This window comes from Eretmochelys imbricata, chromosome 9 (assembly GCF_965152235.1).
Source record: "Eretmochelys imbricata isolate rEreImb1 chromosome 9, rEreImb1.hap1, whole genome shotgun sequence".
In the NCBI taxonomy this organism is placed as follows: Eukaryota; Metazoa; Chordata; order Testudines; family Cheloniidae; genus Eretmochelys; species Eretmochelys imbricata.
This window is the reverse complement of record NC_135580.1, coordinates 30,755,648-30,770,470: the sequence shown is the minus strand read 5'-3', so window position 1 is coordinate 30,770,470 and position 14,823 is coordinate 30,755,648.

The following is a 14,823-nucleotide window of genomic DNA, read 5'->3' as shown; positions in this document are numbered from 1 at the left end:
ATGGTACCCAGGATCTGGCAGGAAGCTCTCAGCACCAGGTCTCAGGAAAACTGAGACTATAATAAGGGAAATACAGGTTTGCTGTTTCACCTACTTACGTTATTTCTGTTGGAGTTGTGATGGGGTGTTTACCCCTCTACAGACCCTGAAAAGGGTTAGTCTGGGCTAATTAACCAGCCTAGGTGCATCTGGTGGGTTTGCTAGGCCTAAGTAGAGATAATGCCCAGCTAGCGGCTTCCCCCTTCCCAAAGAGCTTGGTGAACCCAGATGGAGAGGGGAGGATGTGGAGTGTTCCTGCTGTCTAGGAAAGTAGCCTGAGAAATAGAGCAGGCAAGATTCTCTGGAAGCTGGACTGGAGACGGGGGCCCTGACGAGCAGCTTCACATCCTGAGTGAGGAGAGGAATGTGCCAGTTGTGGAGTTAATCAAGGCACAGAAGCCTGTGGGTAGGCAGGACAGTCTAAAGCAGTAGAGGCACACCTGTGACAAGGTGGCTGCCATATGAGCCTACCTGGGCTGAAGGCTTAGTTTTTCGTTCTGTTTCTGTTGGACTTTTGTAAAGGACTCTGTTGCCCCAGAAGGAGCAGGACTCTGCAAAGTGGTCTAGCTAGAGGGCCAGAATTCTCTTGTAGCTGGAGCTGGCCAACACACAGTGGGGAAAACTGAGGCAAGGGTGGTGCAATGTGTTGGGATTCTCTCCAAGACCTTTTCCACTTGGCTTATTCAGAACACCATGTCCAGTTCTGGTAAACTCTTCATCCAGTTCTCTGGGATCCAAAAAACTCAGGTCGACTCCAGATTTAATCACTCAGGTTCCTTTATTTGCCACAGAGCAAAGCTATACTGAGTTGATCAGACTAGCCTACAGGGTTAGGCTAAAGTTAAACTGAAAAACACTTCCTTTATATACATCTACACATTACCTTCTTAACTATACATTGCATCAGATGCTTCATAATTGGCATGGTTACTTTCCAGGAACCAGTCGCTGTGCAACATGCTCCATCCATGTGCTGTTCATGTAGAATCTGATCTTTGTTCCACATTTTTCTTGTCCATTGTACCTTGCATGAGAGTGTTCCTGCTTATCTTAGCTAGCACAGACATCCTGACTCCTGTATACTGCTCATTCAGCCCCTATTTGCAACTTGAGCTTCCATTCACCTTTCCAGTCAACGCCATTAAGAAATGAGGCAAGTTACTTTATGTTAAATCAGATCTACACAATGGCAGATCCAGCTAGGAGGGGTGTGTTGGGGTGGTAACTTTGCCACAGGAGTCTTTTCCTTCAGTTGAAATGTCAATATAATTCATTGATATTATTGAAACGGAGATCACAAGGTAAGGATGAATTGGTTTTGTGAGTTGTTACTACCTTGCCACCATAACTGGATCAATATCAGACTTCCAGACTCTGGTGCCTGGAATACAAAGCCATTGAAAAGATTTTTGTGGCACACTGAAAGTGCACTCTGTAGCTTATTGTGTAAAGCGCTCTCGTTTGTGAAACTGGTTTTAGTCTGTTTCTCTCTGTGTTAACTCTGTTTAAGTAGAGCAGCTTACTTAAGCTAATGCACTTCTGCAGACTATACAGAAGCAAAGCAGGTCACCTGGATTAAAAATAGTGTACTTAGTAGCTCACAAACTATACTGGCCCAGCCCTGATAATTTCCCCCCAGGTCTCCACATGGAGGGCCCCTCCATGCCATCATATCCCTTTCTGCACACTGAACAGTGGCACTGTGTGCCTCTGTGGCACCATTTCCCATCCCCAGACCTGATGGAGCCCTTCACATGTGATCCAGGGTCTGCAAAAAGTCTGGAGTCGGGATGGGCCAGGGCATTAGAGGGGATAGTTTGGTGGCAGAACCAGGTATGGGGGATTCACACTGTCCCTCTTCTAACCTCATGGAGCTCACATGGAAAAGTTACTGCAATTTGAGATTGGAAATGCTTGTGTGGCTGCAGGGGAAGCTATGGCCAGAGAGACTGACTCCAGGGTACGGTCATTGGAAGTACATTGTGGGAGCTTTGGAGGAAGCCACTGGACCCCAGAACAGCTACGAGGTCTCCACACAGATGGCCTTGGCTTCCCATGGATCGTGGTGGGGAGGCTGATTTTCTGTAGGTGACTCAATCACTCTCCTAATGGGACGAGGGAATTTCCATGAGGGAAGCTCCATGATATTTCCAGACTTGCTTGTAAAATGTCCCCTCACAGCTTTCCATGTGGGAGGAGGCTGTTTGATCTCCTGAACTTGGTAATTATGTTATAGCTGAGACTTATATGGTACCAGGCCCCGTTGAAGTCCATGGGAGTTTTGCCATTGACTTCACTGAGCCAGGATTTCACCCATATTGATTTATTTTAACATTATGACAACTGAGCAGACAAAAAAAATGTCAATCATAAATGATCGATCAATGTTGTTCTGTGTGAACTTTTTTGCATCTGCCCACTGCAAGATTCCCACTCCTCCTTCTGAAGCATCTGGTGCTGGCCAGTGTCAGACAAGTTACTGGACTAGATGGACGTTGGATCTGATCCACTATGGCAGTTCCTATGTTGCAACAGTAAGGCCCTGAACAAGAGGAATAATCTTGTGCAGAAAGGAATGCTGTTGCCTGAGGTAACCTGCTTGTTCCAGGGCTGTAATCAGGCATATCTGTGAAGACTTCACAGCATCCAACTATACAAAAACTATTTAGAATATTTTACGTTAGGAAAATGTATTTGCACTGAAAATACCATATGATGGGTTTCCAATATAGTATCTGAGTGTTCAGATTGGAGAATTGTTTCTAAGTTCAAAAATTCCATTAACTTTTTCTTTGACATGATTGTCTTCACTGCCAGATAAAATACTGGGTCATATCACTCTGCAGCTTTGCTTTAAGTTAGAGCATGTGCCCCACATGTAAGTACAGACACAATGTCACTGGAGTCATGTGGCACTGAAAGAGTTACTGTTTCTCATGAATGACCATTAATATTAAACAGCACATTTACTGAGCAATAATATAAATCTATTTGCATGAGTCAGGACTGTTTAACAAATTGTGGCACAAAAGGATCTTTAGAACTGTTCCTTCAATTGAGGGCTAAAATGATGTAAGGTTATTACAATGGTTTTGTTTCCATGGCAATAAAGAATCTGCTACAGTAGATTAAAGACCGTGTAAAAAAGCAAAATAGAGAGGACTCCTCCTCCCTCACACCCAGGATGGGATGAAGGGTGAAGACATCTGACAGGTTTTCCACATGGAAATGTGCCCCACAGGTTCATTCAGGTGGTGGGCTTGCGTGTTTCTCCCTCATCCTTCAACTCTGTGGCTGACCCACAACCGTCCCCCCCTCCCCAGATCGTTTTCGAACCTGGGAGGCCAGTGGAAGGACAGAGCCATGTGTATGGAAGCCCTATGATTCTGCACCAACTCTATTCCAACAGCACCCTCTCACAACAGTTCCCTGGCAGTGTGGCTTCAACAGAGCCCTACTAACAAGCACACCCCTTGAGCTTCAGCTGCCTTTATAATCCCCTTAAAGGGCAGTCCTCAGTCTGTAGATTGCAGGGGACTCAAAATTAATACCGCCAGAGAGGAACTTCACCAAACCCATTTGGGGACAATGTGTGGCCTAGAGAATAGAGTACTGGACTGGGACTGAGTTCTACTCCCAGCTCTTCCACTGGCCTACTGGGTGACCTTGGGCAAGTCACGTCACAACCTGTGCCTGTTTCCCCATCTGTAAACTGGAGATAACGACACTGACCTCTGAGCTCTGCTGATGAAAATAGCGCTATATAAGATCTAAGTGGTGGTGGTATTGCTATTTATTTACATATCCTTTCATCGCCCGGCCTATCCCCAGGAAATGCCCACTGTGGCAATGCTGACACAAAGACAGTTGAACATTTCTCATGCAAGTCAGATCGGTTTGGTATGTGGAGGGGACCACTGCATATGGATCTTGTTTGGACTCCTAGAATTTCTGATCCTTCTTTTTTTTTTCCTAATGCCATTTTTGTTTTTAATGTAATGCAGACATAAGAGAAGAGAGAGCACTTCCACCTCAGGGAAGAGTGACTAATCTTCCAATTAAACATTAGAATAAATTACCAACAGCACATGGTGGATTCTCCATCACTTAAATCTCTATATCAAGCCTAGATGTCTTTCTAAAAGATATGCTTTCGCTCCACCGCAAGTTGTTAGGTTTGATGCAAGAATCAGTGGGGAAATTTTATGATGTACAGGAAATCAGACTAGATCATAACGGCCCCCTCCTGCCTTTGAAATCTATACTTCTGACTCAATCAGTGCAGTTTTTACATATCAACACGTACAACTGCTTGCAGAAAATGTATTTTAATTTTTTTCTTACCAGTTGAATCCTTATTACTTAATTTTCAGGAGGATCCTGGCCCTGAGGACCATAGTAACTGTATAGCATATATGCTATGGATGATATGATATTCTTACTCACCTTGAATAGGACCTTGCACCATATTTAGCCCAAGTAAGTCAATGGGAATACTTTTGTAGTAAGGTGGTACTCATTATTAGCAAGACTATCATAATTTAGCCCTATGTAAATACACATATATGTTATGCATATGACAAATATGTGTGCCTATACACAGCTTTAGCTTTGCGATAAGTTGGTAGCAATAAACAGGTCCTTGTAAATCTCTATACACTTATTTTTTTAAATAGCACTACACTAGTAGTACTAATGTCACTAGTGATATTTTAAGAAGAGCTGCTAATTTGTGCCAGCTAACAGGTGCTGAAACAAAACCTGCTATATTTTTCTCCTTTTTCTCAGTTTTATATGGAAAGGAGTCAGAAGACCATTAGATATAGGAATGGTCAGGCTGATCAGTCCAGGAAAAGAGAGAAAATTTAAGTTCTAATATAAGCCGGTGGAAATGGCTGTAAAAGAAGGGCTCAATCAATTATTTTTATCATATATATCCTAGGAGTAGGAATTATAATCATACTAAAGACTGCAAATCTTCTTATATAAAATATCCAGCTGGTAAAAATCACCATTGTAGGTGCTGTATGAAATATTTTATCTTTTTTATCAGTGCAAAGAAGGAGCAACCATTTGAGAACGTCTTTCCTATCTTAAGCACTTGGGCAGTGCTTGGATTGAGAAATTTGGAAAATGTTGTAACTAACATTCCTAGACTGAGGTAGTCTCATATTCCTGAACAGTTGTTTTTTTTCCCAATATTATGTTATGAATAGAAGAAATAATGCAAATATCTGGGAATTTGAAACATAGTTTTGGCTAGAAAAGAATTCAAAACAAACAAATCTGCAGGGCTGGCCTTAGGGAAAATGGCACCCTGGGCGAACTTGTGTTTTGGCACCAAGGCCCTTGCTACCTTCCTGGGCTCCAAACTCCCTCCTCGCCTCCGGGCCCCACTGCCTCCTCTCCCTCCATTGCCCTGAGCTCCCTTCCATGGCCTTGCATTTCCAGCTCACCCCACTCCTTGCCTCTTGACTACAGTGACCCCCACCACCATGACAACCCTGGCGGGCCCCCAGATCTCCCACCCATAAGGCCAGCCCTGTAAGTCTGTATAATAATAATAATTAATAATAAATCCAAATTCTATTAAGGTCTGTTTGAAGGATGGATGATGCCTCCGATAAGAGAAGGGGAACATTAGTAAAATAAGGTATTATTTGCATGCATTTTCACTTACATGTACATGCTCCAGGTTTTCAGTCCATGATGTAACAGCAGTAAGACTGTATAGTGCAGCTTCAAACACTGGGGTGAGGTAGCCTCTAAGGAGCAGCTAGTCTCTGCTCCATAGCCTTGGAGAAGATTCCTTTGCCCTGGTCTCCAGAATGAGATACCCAGCAGACAGTGCACTACTCAGCAGAGTGCTAATTCCCTGGATTTGGCCTCAATCCAATGATTAATTATCAAGCACTGATGATATGCTCAGCACTGAATGAGACACAAATAATTCCTATGCTGAAGAACTTAAACAAAAATAAGACAAGAGGCATGGGAAAACCATAAAGTGTTAAATTAGAGGGGTTTTAAAATGATTTCTTTCCTTACATAACATTGGGTTGGAGAAGGCATTTGACTGTCATAGGTTAGTGTTTGTGATCTTCATGGAAGTGAATGCTTGGGAAGGAGAGGCCGAGACTTTGGTGCATTGATATTTTAGATCACTGCATGGGTAGTAGCATGAAAGAAGGTATGACTGTAGGAGCAGAGGAAGGAAGCAGGGTGGGGCTGGTATTGCTGGTAGAATGAAGATGGTGAGGATGGTATGGAGAAGAAGCAAGATCTGAAGATGTAAGCTGAGATGGAGAGTGCATGGCCTTGAAAGAGAGGATGAGAGATTAACTTGATGTGATAGGTAAAGGGGAGAGTATGCATTTGTATAGGGGAGCAGGGTGCTACAAGGAAAAACTGAGAAAAGTAATGGTTCCAGGCTTACCTCCTGATATAAGATCTGACCTGCAATTATATGTGGTGGGTTTTAGACATTATTCAATAAGGTAGTCTTGAACCCAAGCTATTTAAATAAATGGTTAGTAAAGATTCTTAGGTAAACTTTTGTGGAAGAAGCTGATGAACTGCTGTATCAAATGCTTCGTCAGATCAATAGAAACTGCAGTATGTAAAATCGTTGGAAGATTTCATCCAAGTTTCTAATCAGAAATGTGTAGTAACCAAATAAGAATTTGCCCCCCAAAATAAAAAACAAACAAAGTGTTACATGAGTCCCATCGAATGCTGGGATAGGACTTCAGGAATTACTGCTATGCAAATGTTTACCTTGTGTGGAGGTGTCAAGGTTCTTCCCCCACTCTGAACTCTAGGGTACAGATGTGGGGACCTGCATGAAAACCTCCTAAGCTTACTTTTACCAGCTTAGGTTAAAACTTCCCCAACGTACAAATTAATTTTATCCTTTGTCCTTGGAATATCCACTGCCACCACCAAACTCTAACTGGGTTTACTGGGAAACATAGTTTGGACACGTCTTTCCCCACAGAATCCTCCCAACCCTTGCACCCCACTTCCTGGGAAAGGCTTGGTAAAAATCCTCACCAATTTGCATAGGTGACCGCAGACCCAAAGCCTTGGATCTGAGAACAATGAAAAAGCATTCAGTTTTCTTACAAGAAGACTTTTAATAGAAATAGAAGTAAAGGAATCACCCCTGTAAAATCAGGATGGTAGATACCTTACAGGGTAATTAGATTCAAAACATAGAGAATCCCTCTAGGCAAAACCTTAAGTTACAAAAAAGACACACAGACAGAAATAGTCATTCTATTCAGCATAGTTCTTTTCTCAGCCATTTAAAGAAATCATAATCTAACGCATACCTAGCTAGATTACTTACTAAAAGTTCTAAGACTCCATTCCTGTTCTATCCCCGGCAAAAGCAGCATACCGACAGACACAGACCCTTTGTTTCTCTCCCTCCTCCCAGCTTTTGAAAGTATCTTGTCTCCTCATTGGTCATTTTGGTCAGGTGCCAGCGAGGTTACTTTTAGCTTCTTAACCCTTTACACGTGAGAGGATTTTTCCTCTGGCCAGGAGGGATTTTAAAGGGGTTTACCCTTCCCTTTATATTTATGACAGGAGACATTACACCTGATTTACTTCCCATAATAGTGATCCAAGCAATGGTATACCCCTATAATTCCAGAGTAAATCTATGCAAATTCAGAGGAAGTATATTGGCTTCTTTGGATTTATCCAAGTATAACTGAGGCCAAAATTTGACCCTGAATTTTAATGCATTTTTTCAGGAAGTCTGTCGATAACCTGAGACATTACACTGCAGTATACTGATGCTAGTTTATTGCCATAAATTTATCCTTGGAAACATGAAAAAAGACAAAAGTAGTAGAATGTTGAGTTCTCAAACTTTATAGGATGTTTTAACACCAATACAAAGTGTAATGACCTCTGATCGCCTCAGAATGTAGGAGGCACCAACAGAACTGAATCAGGGTCACATTGATTCTGATTGAATTTAATCCCACATTGTTATAATGGAGTGATCTTGGATCACTTCTAAAATGAAAGTGATTCACCAGTCACAAGAGAAAAGCTGTATAATCAGGAAATGGGACTGGCATTGGCTTTGGCAGCTAATGTAAGTAGCTTAGGTTCTAGGTTATCAGCTTTTGTGCTTTTATTAAGATCGATATGCAGGAGCACTTCACAAATCTTTTCAATGGAAATTGGGGAAAGTCTAAAATCATTAGTGCAGCCACAAACAATGGAATAGGATTCCAGATGGTCAATTGTTTGTTTAGATAGACTCAATGAGCTATTTAAGCTAATGTGGAGACTGTTGAAGTGACTATTGGATTCATTAACAATGTGTGGCAGTTCCTTTGGAAAGTACTAACGAAGGAATGTGAACGCCATATTGTACACCAAACAAGTTTTTAGTCTCCAGGCAAAGATGCTTAGGAAGGTCTTTATTCTGTGGTATGCCATGCCCCACACTCTTAGCACACAAATCTGAAGGGGTAGAGGAGACTGCTCTATCATAAGGAGTGGAATTCATGACTCTACTCGACCAGCTCCTAAGAAGGGGGACATCAGCTTGACATATCAGCACAGAGATGGTGGGCCAGTTCCACATAGGGGAAGGAGGAAGTAAGTTCCCTCTGTTTGTTTTCTGGGGATACTGACCCATCAGAAAGAGTTCCTGAAAGATACCACAGCTCTGGAATGAAGCTGTCTGCCTCAGAAGGGTCCAGGATCCTTTGGACTGAAAATACCCACTCCCAGCAATTATGAGATGAATGAGGAAGACTCTGATCTTGGTCTCATCTCTACCCTTTGCAATAGCCACACAGGGGTTACTGTTACGACCCCTAGTTAGAGGCAAGTGAGGAGGCTCTGCATAGAACTTCTACATAAGCAGGATAGCCATATGCCTGGTTTCCTCCCACATCAGCACTCTCAGAAGTTGCTCAAGGAATTGTTCTGAGTACCCTCCTACCCTTCTAAACTAGGATTGACCATCCTTAGGATCATCCAGCCCTGATGCACAGATAATTTGACTATATGTGACCATCTGCAGTTGCTATGGCCTGTAATACTATGTAAACTAAGCCCAACCTCCATCTCTGTGAAAGCAGAGCTTGAGTGGTTTGTATGTATTGACTACACCCTAAGTTGAGAATTCAGCCATATAATACGTTCTCTATAATGGTATTCATAGTTTATTAAAATAACAGTTCCCTCCACGCATATCTAATTTCATATTTAAGGGTGGGATTTTAGAAGTACCCTGTGCTACCTTAGCTCTGTTCCCATTGACTTTAATAGGGGCAGAGGAGCGGAGTTAGGCCAATAAGAAACTCTTTTGAAAATACTACCCTAAATGATTTAGATCAACAGTCCTTTTCCATTTTTCCCAAGGTGCTGTTAAAAATAAAGTTAGCCATTAGGAGTTTATCATTGTAATTGTTTAGCACCATTGACAAATCCAAGCCTTGGCTGTAACACATTACTACCAAATGTCTGAATATGCAGTAGAGTAATTTTAAAATATAAGAAAGACATTGCTGCTTACAACACAATTTTATTTTATGTTGAAACCAAACCTGGAATGGAAGTATAGTGTCACATTGAGAATGATAGAGCCATTCTTGGGACAACAGTTCTAGTATCAGAATTTGATTTCAAGAATACTGAGGGTAGTCAAGTCTTAACAAAAAAAAAAAAATCAAGTTGCATCACACCAAGCGTCACTAACAAATGTTTCCATGAGGGTTGTTCATTATTGCTGTTTTCTGTTTTCATGCACTTTAATGTTTATGAATGTAAAAGATGGAAAGCAAAATTCAACTCTGTTACACTAATACATCCCTATTGATGCACTGGTATAAATGAGGCTAGAATTTGGCTTTGTTAATACTGTCTAGAGATGTTCATGCTGCAAGATGAATTATATATGCTTTCAAATAACGCTGCCAATGCTCTCCTTTATCTTACAAAACCTCTGCTGTTGCAACATGAAACAAGCCTATTCTCTAATGATTTAAAGCTGACAAACATTCATGAGAAATATTGGTGGGTAGCACCAGATTCATTTGTTTATTAAGCCAGGTTTGATGCTAAATGTCTAGTGGCCAAGGATAACAGCTTCTGACGGAACAAAACATCTGACATCTGGTACACTGTTAAAACTCTAGGAAACTTTCTATGGATCCAGCTTGGTAATGAATATAGTTTAATGAGGCATAACATACAGCATTGTATGTTATTAAAATTAATCTGTTTACCTTTATTTTATTATATTGCATCTGTTTCAACCTATCCTGCTGAAGCATATAACTGTTTGTAGGTTTTCAAAGAAGCAAACAAGTGGTCAAAGAGAGAATAGAGAGGTTATTTTCTATTGTTCCTCAATGCAATAAATCCCATATGCAATTTATGAGCCTCCAACCATTAAAGTCTATTACATCATCCAGGATACCAATTAGATTTATAGTGAACCCTGTACCAATTGAACTTACCATGCTCAGTGGTCATCCGTAGAGTGACATGGAGTTAAAGAGATTTAGAATAAGAATGTGTTAAATGCTGTAATGGTTGTTAAAGTTTTTTTTTTTTTTAAACTTGCTTTAGACTCCTGAAACTTCCATTAAAGTAGCTATAGTGTGAATGTGAACCGACGAAAGCAAGGAAATACAATAGAAATGTATCAGATGTCCCACCAATTCCTTATCAACTTAATCACCACAAAACATATAATGAGATCTGACTATTTAAATTTCAACACATTTGGCCTGTATATTGGATGACTTGGTAAATTTCTTTCTTTGGCCTGCATTTTCTTGTATTTGTCAGTATAAGTCATAATCTTGATAATGTTTTGAATTTGGGTTGGTTGAATAGTCAGAAAAAATCCTAAAATATTAACACACATATACATGTATATACTGTATAATGTATTTGACGAAAATCATTCCACCATCTATATATCTTGCAAATGGTTGGGAAAAATGCACAAATAATTGACGAATAGTCAAGCTTCATGAATATTATTCAATAACATCTAATTATAATGTTTGTTTCGTATGTGAGTTTATTTTAAGTTTGTATTAAGGGATCACATGCCTTACAATAAATAATGCAGGTGATTTTTGCTCTAACATTGTACCTCAATTAATTCAAGCTGATCTAATCACAAATTTAAGTAAACTTACTTAAATCTGCTTATTATGAATTTAGCTTTTCCACATGGTTAAAATATAAAAATTTTTAGAAAGAGATTCTCTATCTGCCTGTTGTCCTTTATTTCTTCCATATGCTGGCCCAGTATCTTCAAATCCAAAGTCCAGTGAATCTAGCTGTTAGCCTTCAGCTTTGGCTGTACTTCCTATTTGGAATCCTAAGCAAGTTTGTGATTCTGCATTTATATTCTCATCTAAAACCATTCTGGCTTTCTACAGCCTCAGTATTAAATTACACTGTGATCTGATGTGTTTACTCCACAGGTCCAGATGCTGTGGAATTCTGATGCATCTGGGATTCCCCACTGAGCTACAGTAAGGTCTTATTCCTATCCACTCCCCACTGAAGCATCTGGAAGATTAAGCAGTAAGTAAATGCAATCAAGCCCCTCATTTTGTGAAACAAAGAATGGAATCATGTTGTTCAGTCTCATTTTTCCCCAAGGGACACATGATATAGCTTCTTTATTTATTTATTTTTATTGAAGAGCTAAATATTGCTCTATGCCATAAAATCAGGGAGTGCTGCATTAACCTCTTATCACCTACAACCAGACTCCGCAGAGGCCCAATTATTTGGAATTGGTCACGTCTGGGGGAAAAAGCAGGGAGTGGCCCTGCTCAGCTGCTCTAGGACAGGGCGTATCTATGCAACCTGGGGGACATCACTGTGGAACCATGTGACAAACTGCAGTTGTTATGCAATTTGCCTCACATGCACTCTGCTGGAGAATCCATCTCTGCTGGGTTTAAGCAGATTTCAAACACTCAACAGGTTTAATTTGCAGGGGTGGTTTCTGCTCTCTCCTGCCCCTTGTCCCTGGTGTGGAACACGTTACATTGGTCTGAGCTGCAAGATAGACAATGAAGAATGGTCCAGGACAGCACAGCTACAGACTAGGGACCGAATGGCTAGGCAGCAGTTCTGCGGAAAAGGACCTAGGGGTGACAGTTGACGAGAAGCTGGATATGAGTCAGCAGTGTGCCCTTGTTGCCAAGAAGGCCAATGGCATTTTGGGATGTATAAGTAGGGGCATAGCGAGCAGATCGAGGGACATGATCGTCCCCCTCTATTCGACATTGGTGAGGCCTCATCTGGAGTACTGTGTCCAGTTTTGGGCCCCACACTACAAGAAGGATGTGGATAAATTGGAGAGAGTCCAGCGAAGGGCAACAAAAATGATTAGGGGTCTGGAACACATGACTTATGAGGAGAGGCTGAGGGAACTGGGATTGTTTAGTCTGCAGAAGAGAAGAATGAGGGGGGATTTGATAGCTGCTTTCAACTACCTGAGAGGTAGTTCCAGGGAGGATGGTTCTAGACTATTCTCAGTGGTGGAAGAGGACAGGACAAGGAGTAATGGTCTCAAGTTGCAGGGGGGGAGGTTTAGGTTGGATATTAGGAAAAACTTTTTCACTAGGAGGGTGGTGAAACACTGGAATGCATTGCCTAGGGAGGTGGTGGAATCTCCTTCCTTAGAACTTTTTAAGGTCAGGCTTGACAAAGCCGTGGCTGGGATGATTTAATTGGGTATGGGTCCTGCTTTTGAGCAGGGGGTTGGACTAGATGACCTCCTGAGGTCCCTTCCAACCCTGGTATTCTATGATTCTAGGAGTTAGGGCACTAGTGTAGGACTTGGAAGACCTGGGTTTGCTTTCCTTCTCCACCACAGACTTTCTGTGTGACCTTTGACCTAGTCACATAGTCTTTCTATGCCTCAGTTTCCCATCTGTAAAAATGGGAATAATGAAACTTCCCTACCTCATTGGATTGTTATGAGGATAAACACATTAAAGATTGTGAAAAGCTTTGGATCTACCGATGAAAAATGCCATGCAAGAGGTAAGTAGCATTAGTATTCGGCCACAGGTGATAACATCATCAAAGGAAATGTCTACACTGCAAACTCCTTACGGCACCATGTAGAGTACATATGCTGCACACACCCCTTGTATGGGTATAAATAGCAGTGTAGATGGTGAGGCACAGCTTAGTGAATAGAGTAAAGACATACCCTAAGGGATCAAGTGTGTAGAGTACATGGCTTTCTGCACACCCAAGCAGGGCCTCCCTGTACAACTATTTTTTGAAGTGTAGTGTCCCACTGCCTGAGCCTTTCACTGTTGTGTGTAGCTATATGCAGTGTGGACACATACCCTGTACATCGCTGCCAGTATGTAGTTGTATCTTAACAGTGAACTTGGCCTTCAAGAGGGGTTCATGTCCCAGGTTCCATCTGTGGCTAATTTCCTTCCAGATCAGGGGATTGTAGGCCTGAAATGAAGGGGTATAAATGCAAACTATTCTTTCCTTAACTGGGAGAGACTCAGGGAAGAGGCTGGATCTGTGTTGGGGTGGCTGCAATAAGGAGGTAACAATGTCTGGGTAGGACCTATTGGAACTAGCTCAGCTCCAGTAGCAAGAGCTTGCCAGTGGGTTCTCTAGGGAGAAGCTGAAGTCTATGGAAAGTCTGGAGTAAAGGCCTAAAAGAGAGGCAGGCCAAGAAGTATGGCCAGTTTCTCTAAGGAAGTTACTCAGCACATGTGGAAGGCCAGAGCTTATGGCTGATTCATAACTAATAAAATTCAAAACTCTGGATGAAAGAGATTTCTGAAATCGTTTTTCTATAAAACATGTAGCATATATAAAATTCATGATGCTGTAGTGCTATATTGACCCTTGTGAATAATGCTGCCATTCCAAACCCATGCTAATAAAATGTTTATACAACACCATCATGTATTTCAAGTGTGCTACACACATACCCATACATATATTGGTTAATAGTCCTGATCTGTTATAATTTATAACCTCCTCAGTACTTTTTTTTTTGTTTGTTTTCTGGCACATGATTTTCTGGAACGATTCCAGGTCACATGGTAAAACCATTATTTCTCTTGCTAAGCATTTTGCTTTTTCCTCCTTGTGGACATCTGATCTTTGCCTCCTTCACCTGTGGTCAGATTAGATGCAAGAGACTGAGACTAAGATTCTAATTTACCATAACAGCATGACTGGCAGATGGGTATGGTGGAGTGCTAACAGGTGTGTGGTTGCCTCTTGTTTTTGAAAACTAACAATTACAGTTTGTCAGTGGAACACTGTCACATCCCAGGGATGTTATTTGGAGGAATGGATTTTTTGTAACACCAGAACCCTATGCTTATAGATAGGGAAGAGAAGCTGTGCTGATCAACAGTTTGATCAAGTAAACTAAAATGCAGTAGTATGTAATCAGTAATATATAAACAAAGCACATGATACTGTATAGAAAAGACTATCCAACTGATCCTTCCACCTCATTTATATATCTAGTATGTGTAGCCAGGGCCGAATGCTCTCCTGCTAGGGTTGCCAGGTGTCCGGTTTTTGACCGGAACGCCCAGTTGAAAAGGGACCCTGTTGGCTCTGGTCAGCACCGCTGACTGGGCTGTTAAAAGTCCAGTCGGCGGTGCAGCGAGACTGCTGTGGCCCCGTGCGGCTCCTGGAAGCAGCGGCGTATCCCCACCTTTGGCTTCTGTGCATAGGGGCAGCCAGGGGGCTTGGCACACTGTGCCTGCCCCAAAT